Here is a 16,109-nt window from a genome sequence, read left to right on the forward strand (position 1 = left end):
TGTGTTTGTAGTTGAATTTATTCATGTCAGTCTGTGATCTTTGTGTTTGAGGATTCCATGTTTTGGTTTGTTTGTACTCTCTCCGATCTCCTGTTTTCAAGTCATTTTACTCCCATTTCTTCTGTCGCACCTGGTTTTTGTTGTTCCAATAATTCACGCACCCCTTGTAATTTTTTTCCCCATCAAAATAAAGACTCCACCAGGTCCTCGTATAGCATTTCCATCATTATTGTCTTCCTGTTTATGAGATCTTCAGGAATTAAAAGCTTTTTCCACATCAGTCACACTCTGCCTGACTCCTCCTGGTTCCTGCTTTTCAGTCATAACTGATTGGATCAGTTTTAGGAAACACTTCATCTGCACCAGTAAGACATGCAGGGCCAAGATCAGTTCAATCAGGCCCAACATGTACAAAACAGATTTATAGGTTCCAACACAAGAACAGAGAACTGGTCCAGTACTAGGGAATCAGAGAAGTTAAGGCCAGTGTATTTGTATTTGTTGAAATGTTATAAGATCATGCAGTTTAAAATAATAATAATAATAATAATAATAATAACAATAATAATAATAATGATAATGATAATAATAATAATAATAATTATTATTATTATTATTATTATTATTATTATTATTGTTATTATTATTATTACTATTATTGTTGTTGTTGTTGTTGTTGTTGTTGTTGTTATTTATTTATTTATTTATTTATTTATTTATTTATTTATTTATTTATTTATTATTAGCAGTGAAATTTAGGATTGACTAGAGTGGATTTTATTTGGGGATAAACACTCAGACAGGATGGAGTTCCTTCTCCCTCTTTGGGACTTTAACTGTGAAAGGTACCAGAAATGGTAGCTGCGGTTGTTCTCGGTGTCTTTATTGCAGTTCAGACCGGAGTTTCTCCTCCCAGAACTCCCAGTCTGAACGGGACTCGCTCTGGACTTTACCGACTGGTTTACTCGTACCAAGCGCTGGGAAAATATCAGGAACCGGGCAGAACCGGGTCAGACAGCAGACTGGATCAGAGGTAAGGTGATTTGGGTCCGTTTATTTCTATCTTATTTTATTTTATTTTGGTTTTGACTGAATCAGAGAAGTAGGAAGATCACAGACGAGGCAGAAACCGGGTCCCGGGTTCTGGCTCTGTTCCAGTCTGTGGTTCCGACCCCGGACCCTGTGTCGGGCCACTGACTCCGGGTTTTTAAAGGATCTGGCGCGAACCGAAGCGGATACAAAGTCTGGTTTTAGTCTGAGGACAAAAAAGACACAAGGACCCAGGAGGATTTGGAGGGACTGGGGGTCTTACTGGGGTTTATTCCGTTGTTTCGGTTCAGGTTCTGTCTTCTTGGTTAATTTCTGCATCTGCAGATGTTAGTTGTTGGTTTGCATCCAGATTTGCTGCAGAGCCAGCAAAGCGTAGACAGGGTTTTCCTCAGGTCAGGTGTTCCTCAGGTCAGGTGTTCCCCAGGTCAGGTGTTCCTCAGGTCAGGTGTTCCTCAGGTCAGGTGTTCCCCAGGTCAGGTGGTTGTCAGGTTTCCATAAGGTCAGGTATTGCTCAGATGTGTCTCAGTCAGGTGTCCCTCAAGTCAGGTGTTCCTCAGGTTAGGTTTTCCTCAAGTCATCTTTTCCTCAGGTCAGGTGTTCCTCAGGTCAGGTGTTCCTCAGGTCAGGTGTTCCTCAGGTCAGGTGTTCCCCAGGTCAGGTGGTTGTCAGGTTTCCATAAGGTCAGGTATTGCTCAGATGTGTCTCAGTCAGGTGTCCCTCAAGTCAGGTGTTCCTCAGGTTAGGTTTTCCTCAAGTCATCTTTTCCTCAGGTCAGGTGTTCCCCAGGTTAGGTTTTCCTCAGGTCAGGTGTTCCCCAGGTCAGGTGTTCCCCAGGTCAGGTGTTCCTCAGGTCAGGTGTTCCTCAGGTTAGGTTTTCCTCAAGTCATCTTTTCCTCAGGTTAGGTTTTCCTCAGGTCAGGTGTTCCCCAGGTCAGGTGTTCCCCAGGTCAGGTGTTCCTCAGGTTAGGTTTTCCTCAGGTCAGGTGTTCCCCAGGTGAGGTGTTCCCCAGGTCAGGTGTTCCTCAGGTTAGGTGTTCCTCAGGTTAGGTTTTCCTCAGGTCAGGTGTTCCCCAGGTCAGGTGTTCCCCAGGTCAGGTGTTCCTCAGGTTAGGTGTTCCTCAGGTCAGGTGTTTCTCGGTCAGGTGTTCCTCAGGTCCGGTGTTCCCCAGGTTAGGTTTTCCTCAGGTCAGGTGTTCCCCAGGTCAGGTGTTCCCCAGGTCAGGTGTTCCCCAGGTTAGGTTTTCCTCAGGTCAGGTGTTCCCCAGGTCAGGTGTTCCCCAGGTCAGGTGTTCCTCAGGTTAGGTTTTCCTCAGGTCAGGTGTTCCCCAGGTCAGGTGTTCCTCAGGTTAGGTTTTCCTCAGGTCAGGTGTTCCCCAGGTCAGGTGTTCCCCAGGTCAGGTGTTCCTCAGGTTAGGTTTTCCTCAGGTCAGGTGTTCCCCAGGTCAGGTGTTCCTCAGGTTAGGTTTTCCTCAGGTCAGGTGTTCCTCAGGTCAGGTGTTCCCCAGGTCAGGTGTTCCCCAGGTCAGGTGTTCCTCAGGTTAGGTGTTCCTCAGGTTAGGTGTTCCTCAGGTCAGGTGTTTCTCGGTCAGGTTTTCCTCAGGTCCGGTGGTTGTCAGGCCTCCATAAGATCAGGTATTGCTCATATGTTTCTCGGTGAAGTGTTTTTCAGGTCAGGTGATTGTCGGGTCAGGATTGCTTCGGGTCATGGGGTTCTGTGGAGTTCCTCTGATCTTCCTTGGGTCTTGGTGGTTTTGGTCGTGTTGGAGTTCTGAGATGGTAATCATTAGTTTGTCTGGAAATCTTCGGAGGAACATCAGAAGAAAATCTGTGGAGTTAAAATCTGTTTTTTTAAATTCTGTTTGATGATGTCATCAAAGTGCGTCAGTAAGTTTTGTTTGTTCTCTTCCACTCACTGATTGAAGATATTAAACGATCCAACCAGAAAACAGGTCACTGGGAATCAAACTAGCAACCCTTTAAGTCACCACATGATGACTTCACAGTCAGCTGATTACAACATCTCACACACAGAAGCTACCTCCAAGTGTAAGTGTGTGTGTGTGTGTGTGTGTGTGAACAGAAACAGGAAGTGGGCTGGTGTGTCTTCATCCTCAGAAACTCCCAAAAACAAAAGGCTGTGATGTAACTTCCTGTGTGTTTACTGATCTCAGATCAGCTCTAGCTGCACATAAAGAACCGTTCTCATGATGTTGCAGGACTTCAGATCTGAATGTGTGGTGAAAACAGAAGTTTGGACCAATCAATGCAATGCACTTGGAGCTGTGGGCGGGGCTTAGATGTGACGGTGAGATAACAGAACTTACAAAGGAGGTAAACCAGTCCAGTTCTGGCATGGCTAAATTCAGTCTGGTTTGTTCAGTACCAGTTTAAACCCATTCATAAAAACTTTGTTAAAGGAACAAACACATCATGTCAAACCGTTTCTATGGAGAACATCTAAGTGGATCAGCAACAAACAGAAGATGTTTGCAGCTGCTAGGAAGTAGCAATGCCAACATGTAGCATAGCAACATGTTAGCTTTGCACACACCAGGAAGCAGCAATGTTAACATGTAGCATTGCGACATGTTAGGTTTGCACCATAGACTGTATGTAAAAAGATGGACGGAGCCTCCGTGACGTCACCCGTAGGTTTCTGATGATCTGAATTAAAGTTCGGTGGGCAGTTCCTATCATCGCCATCTTGGCAGAGGCATGTGTGTCATCTCGCCTGGAAAATACAAATATGGACAAAGAGGTGGAGCTGAGAGGGGGGCTGTGAGCGTCATTGTGGATGATTGACATCTAGCGATCTCCCACTTGCCTGTAGCTAAGAGCTAACTGAGCTAACCCGGAGATAACAGGAGCTAACCAGCTAACGGAGGTAAGCGGGCTAAAGCTAAGTCACGTTGTTAACGGGCTAAAAACTGCGGTTGTTCTACGTTCTTCTGACGTGAAGCCGGAGATCAGGTACATGTGAATCAAAAGGACACGCCCCTAAATATGCCGAACTTCGAGATTAAATTACTTTAAAACGGGCGAGTTAGAAAAAAATTCACTCCCCCCACAGTTGTCATGAAGGTAAACCTGACCTATTAAACCGAAAATGGATTTTTAAACCAGGCTGTAAACATGTTTATTTCTGCTGTGAAGTTGGTCTTTTTAACATGGGCGTCTGTGGAGATTCGCTCTGTTTTGGAACCCCTAGTGGTTTAAGGGGGAACTGCAGTCTTGGCACTCGCACATAGGCTTCACTTTTAACTGTCGGAGGCTCCATCCATCTTTCATATGGTTTGCACACACCAGGAAGCGGCAACGCTAACGTGTAGCATAGCAACATGGCTGAGAGAAACTCAGCTAAAAGACTCGACCTGCATCTGCCTTTGAATCAAACACAGTTGAAACTCCAAGCAGAAAACATGAGAACATCACCGTCCACTTCAGAGCTTCTGATCGTTTCTCAACATGAACAAGGCGTCATATGAAAGTATGGACTCTGCTATTGTTCTCCAATGACTCTGCCTCTAACACAGTAATGTATGTTGATTCTGACACGTCTGTAGTACTCTCACATATCTCAGCCGTCTGTAGAGACCCGGACTGAGCACAGAGAGACCATTCATTATGTGCCATTTCAGAATGACGACATTAATCATGACTTTCATTTTTCTCATTGATTTAGCACAAAGCTGAAAACTGATCAGTACTTATTCAAATTCAGACAGTCAGTGAAGATATGTTTTTTTGTTTTGAGATTGATTAGACTGATTGATCTTCAGATATTGTAAGTGGTTCTCAATTTTAATCTGAAAACCAAACTGAAAACAACCTGTTTACATCTAAATGAAGAACACATCAGAACTCAAATGTAACCAGACCAGGGGCCTCATTTATAAAGCTGGCATACGCCCAGCATTCACCAGTTATAGTAAACTTTTGGGATTTATAAAAACACGACTTGGCGGTAAAATGTCCCTACCTCCACGCCAACTCTGGACCCTGATCTGGAGAAACGGGAAACTGTGACACCAAAGGCAGAGGAATAAACCTAAAGAAATGGTGTGAAATTTGAGACATTTGTTTAAAATCAAATATAAACTTTTACACAGGATGTTGTACATTAACAGCATTTGCAATAAAATGAGAAAATGTGTATCTGATATTGTTCCCCAACCAAGTAAAACGTCAACCACTAAAATATGTTCTGAAAGAAGCAGTTCTATGTGTTATGAAAGCCAGATCACACAATAAGTCGTCCAGAAGCTGCCATAATAAAGGTCTAAATGAATCATTGCAATGAAAATGACGTGGTCGCCATGACAACAGCCCATCATCAGGTTGATCAGGGCGTTTCCTCCACCTGCAGATACAAAACATGAAGTGATGGTTGGATGTAAAATGCTCCCAAATGCGTAAAGGCGCACAGTGGCTTATCTGTGCCTGCTGATGGACATGTAGTCTCTGGAGTTGATCCGGCACCTTCCAAAGGGAAGAAGTGACTGACAGGCTGCTCACTCCTTCTTCCAACCCAGAGCACAGAACAGATCTATGTTCTCCACAACCAGACACGCCGTGGTGTAGCGGCCATCGGGCAGATGGAGGCAGGTGGAGGTGCCTCCATGCCCAGGAGGAAACCTGTTGTACAGCTGCAGATGTGTGCAGATAGTGGAGACGCTACATAACATGCTACTAAATGGAAACATGTCACGTTCATCTGTGACAAGTGCTGTTGCAGGTGAACGTCAGCGCTTTACCTGCGTTCACCTGAACAATCATCCAATCTGAATGATTGTGTTGTCAATCATCCTCTCACGTTGGAACCAAGCGCTGCTGCTTTACGTCTAGAAGTGATGCAACACAGCAGAGGTGGAGAATTCTGATTTATTCACAAGTTTATCTTTTAGTGTATTTCCAGTCAGGGTGGTGTTTATTTCTCCCATCTCCTGCACCTCCTCCTCTGCGAGGAGATGCCTACCGGGCGGCACAACGTGGACCCACTGCCCCCCCCTCCGACCACATCTGCAGCGCTGCAACCCAGCAGGGACACACAGGAACACCAGTGTTTTAACAATAAATAAACTGGAGTCAGAGACGTCTCATTTATGTACGTTCATTTTAAAAAGTGAAACAAAGGAGCATTTGACGCATTTGGTTCCAGCGTATCTGTGGAGTTGTAACCCCATCCCACTCCTCCCAGGTGAACATACTCCTCTTGTGGACTAAGATGCTCTCTCTCCCTACATTTTATTGTCTGACCACTTAGTTTTTACTTTCTGAATAAGTCCGGTTGCTGAATGACAGCATCTGTCCCCTGGTGATGTCCATCCCGTCTCCAACAAATAAAATATTTTTACATTTTACAACATTATCTATTAGAATTTCTTCCTCTTTTTTTTTTCTTTTTTTCTGCTGAACAATCATGGAAATGAGATGGATTAGTATTTATCAGGGGTGTTCACCTGACCTTTTATAGCCAACACGTGCACGTGACAAGATGTTCCGTCACGTGCTCAAAACTTAGTGTTGATCCTGATTTATAAAGCGGAACAGACGCGGGACGTGCGCGCGTACTGCCTTATAAATCGGAAAGTTTTTTTGCGCTGTATTTCCTGTTTTCCATACGTACGCCACCTGTAGTCACCGTTGCTACGTACAGTTTGATAAATGAGGCCCTTGGACCCAGTGAGTGAGACAGAAACTGTCTGCTGTTGGGATGGTGAGTCCCAGTGTTCCCAGTCAGTGTCAGCGTGTGGCTCCAGTCACTGTCAGGAACAATCAGCACTTTGTTTGACACAATAGAGCCTCACTGTTGTCGACCCTCGCTATCCTCTGTCCTCTCAACCTCCTCATGTGTCCAACTCACATTCAGAACCAGTTTGGCTTCCATCACTCGCAGTGGAAACCATGACGACCATGACTGGTACGACCAGCAAGAAAGCCCTGATCCAGATATAGTCTGACAGATTTAGGACAAAGGTGAAAATGGTCTGTGATGTCAGAACAGTCGGAATAGTCAGATCCTTCATCCTGTTCTAGAGAAGTTTTCTGCTCAAGGTCTATACTGGTCTATCTACCTACTGACCAGTAGTTTTCCCAGTGGGATAGAACCTGAATGAACCTGAAGTGGAGCAGTGGTTTCCAACTTTCACAATGGGCACGCGAGAATTTTAATTCCCCTTTAAGTATTTCCTCTAAGGATATGGTTGTGTTTTCACCAACGTTTATCTGCCTGTTCGCAACTTTACACAAAAACTACTGGAAGGATTCTCATGATGTTTTCTGAGAACCGGTCCTGGTCTAACATTATCCATGCATGAATGTTATGATGGAGTCTTCCTCATGGCTATATGGGACCATTTTCAGTTAATCCGGAGAGTAATCGCAGCGCTTCACTTTTTCCTCAACTTTTAATCTTACAACCTTTTTCCAAAATGGATAAAATTAATTTATTTTCCTCAAAAATTCTACACACAACACCCAAAAACGACGATGTGGAAAAAGTATTTTGAAAATATTTGCAACTTTATTAAAATAAAAAAACTTGAGAGATTACGTTATTTTTTTATATAGATGTCTACTGACTTAATTTTTTTTCTCTTACTTTGGTTTTATTGTTGTGTTTTACCTGTTGTCCCCATAGTATTTTTTTCAAACCAAAGACTGTTTTATTTGATATCATTAGTATACATACTTTTAATTTGATTTTAATTTCGTTCAGCACTTTGGTCAACGGAGGTTGTGTTAAATGTGCTATATAAATAAAATTTGAAATGAACTGAATTGAAATGTACATAGATGCATCTGTGGACATTGATCATCCGTTAATCTTTTACAACTCTTGCGTTTAGATTTAATTTATTCTTGAAATTTGGCGTAATTGGGGCCGTGTCCTTTTGATTGACAGGTATCTGATACCCAAGAAGGCAGAGTGTATCACAGATGTGGTTTTTAGCCATCTAAAAGCACCCCTCGGCTTATTAGCTGGTTAGCTCCCGTTTGGGTGTCAATCTTTCACGCCCACGCTCACAGCCCCCCTCCCAACTGCAACTCTTTGCATAATGCTGCCAAGGTGGCGATTGTTGGAACCGCCCACCAACCTTCGGTTCAGCTCTTCAGAGACCCACATCACAGATCGTCTGTGTTCTCATACACAGTGTTTGGGTGGGGCCTGTCCTCCCCAGCTGCATGTAGCTATGATTTATTTAGACTCAACAGTAATTTAAGGCCGGTTTATACCAAGCTGCAACCTCCAGCGGTTAAAAGTGAAGCCTATGCGGAAGTGCATAAAACTGCAGTTCCCCCTTCATCTACAAGGGGCTACAAAACAGAGCAAATCTCTATAAACTCCCATGTTGAAAAGAACTTTACAGCAGAAATAAAAATGTTTACAGCAGAAATAAACACGTTTGCAGCCTAGTACAAAAATCCATTTTAGGTTTAATAGGTCAGGTTTACCTTCATGACAACTGTGGGGGGAGTAAATTTTTTTCTAACTCACCCGTTTAAATGTAATTTATTTAGGGGCGTGTCCTTTTGATTGACAGGCACCCAATCTCCCGCTTCAATTACGATAAACGTAGAACCACCACTGTGTTTAGCCGGTTAACAGCGTGACCTAGATTTAGCCCGCTTGCCTCTGTTTGCTGGTTAGCTCCTGTTATTTTTGTGTTAGAACGGTTAGCGCTTAGCTAGGCACTTCGGAGTTCACTCGATGTCAATCATCCACAATGACACTCACAGCCCCCCTCTCAGCTTCACCTCTTTGCCCATATTTGTATTTTCCTGGTGAGACAATACGCATGTCCCTGCCAAGATGGCGATGGTAGAAACTACCCACCGAGCTTCAATTCAGCTCTTCAGAAACCTATGGATGACGCTATGGAGGCTCCATCCAACTTTTTAGATACAGTCTATGGTTTATACTCATGCGACAACTGCTTCAGTTTGGGCTCACATAGCTGACGCAGATGGGGTGTGTTTACAGTCGAGTGTAGGGTCTGCAGACGGCTAATTTCAGCTGATAAACTCTCAGATTCCCATGAAAGTATGGTGATTTTATGAAAAGGCATATTTCTTCACAATATGAAGGAAATTGGGGAGCACATCCAATGGTTGGTTTCTATAACAGCATAAAAAAAATTTGGCCGTGGAAAAATCTAAATGCGAACAGCACGGACCTTTTTAAGTTTTGAAGATGGCTGTGAAATTGGCGTAACCGTTGGAGCATTAATGCAGAGAAACACACGCACGGACTTCTGCAGGGTGACGTCAGAGTCCTCTGTCCCTCTTTGAGACATCTGGAGCTTCATCTCAAACTAACTGATTAAATATTTAATACTGTTGAAACAATATAATAGATATTTTATCTGATTTTTATCTGACTGATTTCAACTAACGATCTCTGTAGAACATCAAGATAATACAAAAGTGAAATGGGTAGTGATCGGGAGACTTTCTTTCCTTTCTCCCTTTTCTACTCTGGTTATTGTACAACCGATGGTCTAAATTACCCTGAAATAATAAATTAACTTAAACTGGCAGACAAGTTAGATTCATTAGCAACCATGGGCCGCTATTTGACATAGTCCTTCCAGATATTGTTTCTGCTTTATGTTTTATCCGTTTGTTGCTAATATTTCTGTTGCCATGGTTACCAACTGGCATTTGAGCCAGCGCAATGATGTCGAATAATTCGGCTATTTGACAGAACTTTTTTTAACTGGTGTCTATTATCACTTTTTAACGGACATCCAACAACCAATCAGAATTGAGTTTTCACCCAAACCATTGTATAAAGCGGATTAATGACTAACGTGCAACAACTGATGTACACGTTTCATGAATACGGTTTTGTACTGAAGAACTTTCTGCATTTTATTGGTAGGATGGACTTTAGGACAGTTTCGACCACATGCGGGACCAGGTCTCAGACTCTCTTCCAACTCTAAACACAAAAGACCACAGCAAGTCATCAGACTGTGTCAGTTGTGTGTCTCCGTTGAACTCTTGTAATGGAGGGTTTCATGCTGCTGGACTCATGGGACCAGAACCAGGAGGGTTCCGATCTTCTTCTGCAGGACTGAAAACAGAGTAGTCAGTGTGCTTTCCTCTGACCCACCCTGTTCTCCCAGAACACCAAACACACCCATCCTCTTCTCCTCCTCCTCCTCACCTCCCAGCCCTTTAAATTCTTTCCGTCTCTTCCTCCTCTGTTTCCTCTTCCTCTTTTCCTCCATTCCTGCATTTATGACTGTTTCTGTCACAGAATCTACAAACTGGGAGACGACTGCGCCTGTCTTCACATCAGATAGACAGAGACAGAAGAGACAACAGAGACAGAGTAGACAACAGAGACAGTAGAGACAAGGAAGACAGTAGAGACAAGGAAGACAATAGAGCCAACAGAGACAGTAGAGACAACAGAGACAGTAGAGACAACAGAGAGAGAAGAGACAACAGAGAGAGTAGAGATAACAAAGACAGTAGAGACAACAGTGACAGTAGAGACAACAGAGACAGAAGAGACAGTGGAGACAAGGAAGACAGTTGAAGACAACAGAGACAGAAAAGACAACAGAGACAGAAGAGACAACAGAGACAGTAGAGACAACAGAGACAGTAGAGACAACAGAGACAGAAGAGACAACAGAGAGAGTAGAGATAACAAAGACAGTAGAGACAACAGTGACAGTAGAGACAACAGAGACAGAAGAGACAGTGGAGACAAGGAAGACAGTTGAAGACAACAGAGACAGAAAAGACAACAGAGACAGAAGGGACAACAGAGACAGTAGAGACAAGGAAGACAGTAGAGCCAACAGAGACAGAAGAGACAACAGAGACAGTAGAGACAACAGAGACAGAAGAGACAACAGAGACAGTAGAGACAACAGAGACAGAAGAGACAACAGAGACAGTAGAGACAAGGAAGACAGTAGAGCCAGCAGAGACAGTAGAGACAACAGAGACAGTAGAGACAACAGAGACAGAAGAGACAACAGAGACAGAAGAGACAACAGAGACAGTAGAGACAAGGAAGACAGTAGAGCCAACAGAGACAGTAGAGACAACAGAGACATAAGAGACAACAGAGACAGAAGAGACAACAGAGACAGTAGAGACAACAGAGACAGAAGAGACAACAGAGACAGTAGAGACAACAGAGACATAAGAGACAACAGAGACATAAGAGACAACAGAGACAGAAGAGACAACAGAGACAGTAGAGACAACAGAGACAGTAGAGACAACAGAGACAGAAGAGCAGGGCTGTCAAAATCAAATTCACAGAGGGCCAGAATTAAAAAGATGAACAAAGTAGACGGCCAAACTAATTTTTTAATTCTAAAAGTGACGGCTATTATTCATGTTCTGTATTAAACATTGTCATATATTAAATTATAGTAAGGCCTGTTTTTGCTTAAACACTGAACCCTGAACATATTTTGTCTCAAACTGAAATAAATATCAGGCCTCTATATCTGGAACTTTATATTTTCTTTTTAATTGTAACCTAAATCTTTTCATCACAGGCCATCAAGGCCAACACCTAAATAAAAACCCAATTACCTCTTTCAACTTTGAACAGACCGTGCCTTCAGTAAATAAAATCATATTTATCCAGTTTAGTTTGCTTCCATTTACTCTGAGGATGCACATGGGTCCAATCCAGATACTTGGCATCACTTTTTACATGCAAGTACGTCAATTTGTGAGTCAGGCTCTGAGCTGAGGAAATCCTCAGGACTGCATGAAGGTGTTCATCAGTGAGACGACTTCTGTGTGGTGTTTTGTTCATCTTCAGTATAGAAAACAGTTGCTCACACAGATATGTGCTGCCGAACATAGAGAGCATTTGCGCAACTTGGGCCCGGAGTTGGGTCAGCGTGTCGGGGAGGTAAGGTGGAAATTGCGCAGCACCAACAGAGTCATACTTTGAAGCCAAAAGAATGTAGATTTGAACTTTTTAGCAACTTGTTTGTGGTTGACGTGAAAAGTGCACCAACAAACCCCCAAGTGGAGCTTATTGAGCTACAGTGTAATGAAACACTCAAGTCAAAGTGGCAAATTGTCGGGTAAATTCAGTGCTAAGTAGTTTGACTTTTTCAGCAAACTGTGCAAAAGGCAACACGGCGGTAGAGGTCTGCTTAGAGCATGTGCTTAACAGCAGGTTTGCTAATGAGTGTCAACACAAGAGGGGGGGGGGGGGGGGGGGGGGGGTGGATGGTGGGGGGGGGGTTTCCAGTCCGGTGTCTAGCGCCAAGACAGCATTGTGGGATTTGCAGTATTAGTGGTACATGTGTTGTATAATGGATTGGTGGGCCAGACGTAATACATATTTGAAATCATCTTCTGGGCCAAATATAATTATAATGCGGGCCAAAATTGGCATGCAGGCCTGAGTTTGAGAAATATATAGTAGAGACTGTAGCAACAACAGAGACAGTAGAGACTACGGAGACAGAAGTGACAACTGAGACAGTAGAGACTACTGAAACAGTAGAGACAACTGAGACAGTAGAGACTACTGAAACAGTAGAGACAACAGACACAAGAGACACTAGCAACAACAGAGACAGTAGAGAAAATGGAGACAGTAGAGATAACAGACACAATAGAGACAGTAGAGAAATAGAGAAAACAGACAGTAGAGAACAGACAGTAGAGACAACAGACACAAGAGACAGTAGCAACAACAGAGACAGTAGAGACAACGGAGACAGTAGAGACAACAGAGACATTAGAGAAGTAGAGAAAACAGAGACAGTAGAGACAACAGACAGTAGAGACAACAGAGACAGTAGAGAAGTAGAGAAAACAGAGACAGTAGAGACAACAGACAGTAGAGACAACAGAGACAGTAGAGAAAACAGAGACAGTAGAAACAACAGACAGTAGAGACAACAGAGACAGTAGAGAAAACAGAGACAGTAGAGACAACAGACAGTAGAGACAGTATTGACAAATCAGACAGTAGAGACAACAGACACAAGAGACAGTAGCAACAACAGAGACATTAAAGACAACAGAGAAAGTAGAGAAAGTAGCAACAACTGAGACACTAGAGATAACAGACACAGTAGAGACAAAAGAGACAGTAGAGAAGTAGAGACAACAGAGACAGTAGAGACAGAAGTGACAACTGAGACAGTAGAGAAAACGGAGACAGAAGAGATAACAAACACAGTGGAGACAACAGAGACAGTAGAGACAACAGACACAAGTGACAGAAGTGACAACTGAGACAGTAGAGACTACGGAGACAGTAGAGACAACAGAGACATTAGCGGTAACAGACACATTAGAGACAAAAGAGACAGTAGAGACAACAGAGACAGCTGAGACAGAAACAGTCAACAGAAATAAAAGGGACGGGTCCGTCTCTGCATCACAGAGACAACATGGACACCTGAAATGGAGACAATGGAGACAGTAAAGACAACAGAGACAGTAAAGACAGAAACAAAGGGGAGGGAGTCTGTCTGTGTATCAGGTGGACAGGCAAGAGGGGACAGAGGGACAATAATTACAACAGTACGAACAACTGCAATATTTTTAGAACATTACAGCTAAACATGGAGCCACATCAGATGCTAGCGGTCTCGATTGATCAGGATTCTAGCCGAAGTTTTACTGAATTCTTCTGTCTCTGACTTAAAGCTTTTTCTCCCGTCCAGAGCTGCATATCTTCCCACACTAGAACTTGGCGCTATGGCCTCAAATAAATATCACAATATCTTGAGCAGGTCAACTCGATAACAATAAATGGACGATAACTACTAGATGGACACTAGACTTCAGACTGATGTACAGATCCATTGTGCGACTGGTCCAGAGATCGGATGTGACTGCAACGTGCTGAACGTATCTCAACTCTGCAACGAACTTTTCTCTCTCCATGCTGGGGATCACAGGCTGTATCTCTAGTCGACGGTTTTCATGAGGTGTATAAACCCTTCGGGCTGGACAGTAGCAATGGGAGCCATGATAGCCTGTTGCAACTGTAATTTCAATCCATCTTTTTGACATTCACTTATATTGTTGAGAACTAGCAAATGCCTCGGGTTAGGTCTGGGCAATTAAACGGATTTTAATCTCAACTACGATCTGGGTTTTCAACGATGATAAAAATAAAAGGGTGTGATTATTTTCCTCTCTGCAGTTTCCTCTCCTGCTGTCTTCAGCTGCTAATCGAGCGTCTCTGGCGTTGCAGCGCTGTGCTGTAAACTCCTCCCACAGCCGCTTTGCTTTCATTCAGACACTGTTGCCAACTTGGCCACTTTCTCGCTAAGTCTGGAGACTTTTTTTGTTAAAAGCGACAAATCTAGCAGCTTTTATTGGAGTTATTAGAGACTTTTCTGGTGTTTTGGCGACTGACTTGAAGGCACATATTGTTCTGCAGTTACTGTAAGGAAGGAGCAGCGGGAGCCTCTCCCGTCCTAAAGCACTCCCAGGCGGCCAGTCTCAGTCGGCTCCGGCTGCAGGTCAATGTAGAATAACTGCAGTAGGTTGTGGAAGTTCACCTAAACATAGTTTATACCATTGTCAGTGACAACTGGCTGCATTATTTTCCTATACATAGTTTGGAGAGTTAAACACTAATATGTCGTTACGGGGCGTTACCATGGCAACGCGTTAACCAGCTGGTTCAGATCAGCCGTCTTTTAACAGGTGAATGAGAGAAACGCGCTGCAGCCTGATAGCGGTTGTTTGGCATAAAACGTACATCAAGGCCAACATAAAATAGTTCCTATATAAGCGGTAAAAGCGGATTAAACAACTCGGAACCGTGCATTAGACGGTTATAATGCACGACACGGAGTCGAGAACACCACGATGCGCAGCGTTGTTTATAAATACTGGATAATTGTGTTAAATAATCGAGATCTCAATTTCAGTCAAAATAATCGTGATTATAATTTTTGTCATAATAGAGCAGCCCTTCTTCGGGTAGTGACTCCTGCATTGATGTGGAGTCACTTTTTGATAGCTTCTTGCAGCTTTTCTGCATTTATATTCGCCATTGCAGCAGCCGCTTCTACTAGATTCTACTAGCTTCAACAGCCGCTTCCCTGCTAGTTACTGACTGGATGGGGCCGAGTCACATGACTACACACATAGAAAGCAGTCTTAAAAAGATAGGAGCAGAGGCTACCTACACGCAACCAAAAAGAAAGAAACAGCTTTTTTTTTTTCACACCCCAAAATTACTGACATGGTCAAAATTCTATCATTTTTTGTTGTAAATTTTGCGATCTGTTAATTTTCGGTTTATTCCACGTAGCATTATTTTGAGGCTTTCTACTTGCTGCCGAGAATTTGCAACAACTATTTCCCTCATTTCATTTTCTGAAACCCTAAAATTTGCTGTTGTTTGTTCCGCACTGCGCCTTCTTTACAAAAAATGAACTGGTCACATGACCCCCACGTCACATCCAGGTTACACGTAAATGTGAAAAAAGTGTTTCCATTACACTTTAGCAAAATATTTCTACATTGAAATGTTTGAAAAACCACCTCATGAGAGTGTAAAAACCTTTTAGCAATATTTCACATTTTTTTCAAAATGTAGTTGTTTTCATCTGCATTTTTTATTACAATAGTTAGTTTTTGTGCAGTTCTAGGTGTCATGGAAACGCAGGTATTGTTAAAGCTGTAAGGTTATAACCTATAGTCAGAGCCAGTCGGTGTGCCCTCCAGCAAAGGGCTGGTCTGGGATTCGAACCTTCACCAGTGGCATAGAAAAGCTTTAATCTCTGCATGTGAGCTGACTGTTCATTAGTTAAACTTATTTTACTTTATTAAGACCGATCAGGCTCTACATTTAACATCTCCATGTCTACTATAGAGGAATGTGGCTGCCTGGGGAGCAGATGGGACGGGTTAGCTGCCTTGCTCAGTGGTTCGTCCCAGCACCAGACACTTGAACCTGTGTTCTTCTACTTCTTTTCTTTTCTATTTCAGTTATTCGTATTCCCACCATCCAAACGAAGCTTTAGCTTAACGTATCTCTCTGTGTTGCCGCGACGATGGACTGGCAAGCCATCCAGGTCTACCTG

General features: G+C 43.1%; 1 protein-coding gene across 1 annotated transcript in view; it reads left to right on the forward strand.

Annotated features, from left to right (window-relative positions):
* The first annotated feature begins 928 nt into the window (after positions 1–928).
* arap3 (ArfGAP with RhoGAP domain, ankyrin repeat and PH domain 3) overlaps positions 929–16,109 on the forward strand; it is a 63,184-nt gene continuing 48,003 nt past the window's right edge. The window contains exon 1 of the mRNA XM_079250314.1: positions 929–1,033. The gene's annotated coding sequence lies outside the window, so the exon portion shown is untranslated. The remainder of the gene's footprint in view (positions 1,034–16,109) is intronic.

Source organism: Telmatherina bonti (assembly GCF_933228915.1).
Source record: "Telmatherina bonti genome assembly, chromosome: 12".
NCBI lineage: Eukaryota > Metazoa > Chordata > Actinopteri > Atheriniformes > Telmatherinidae > Telmatherina > Telmatherina bonti.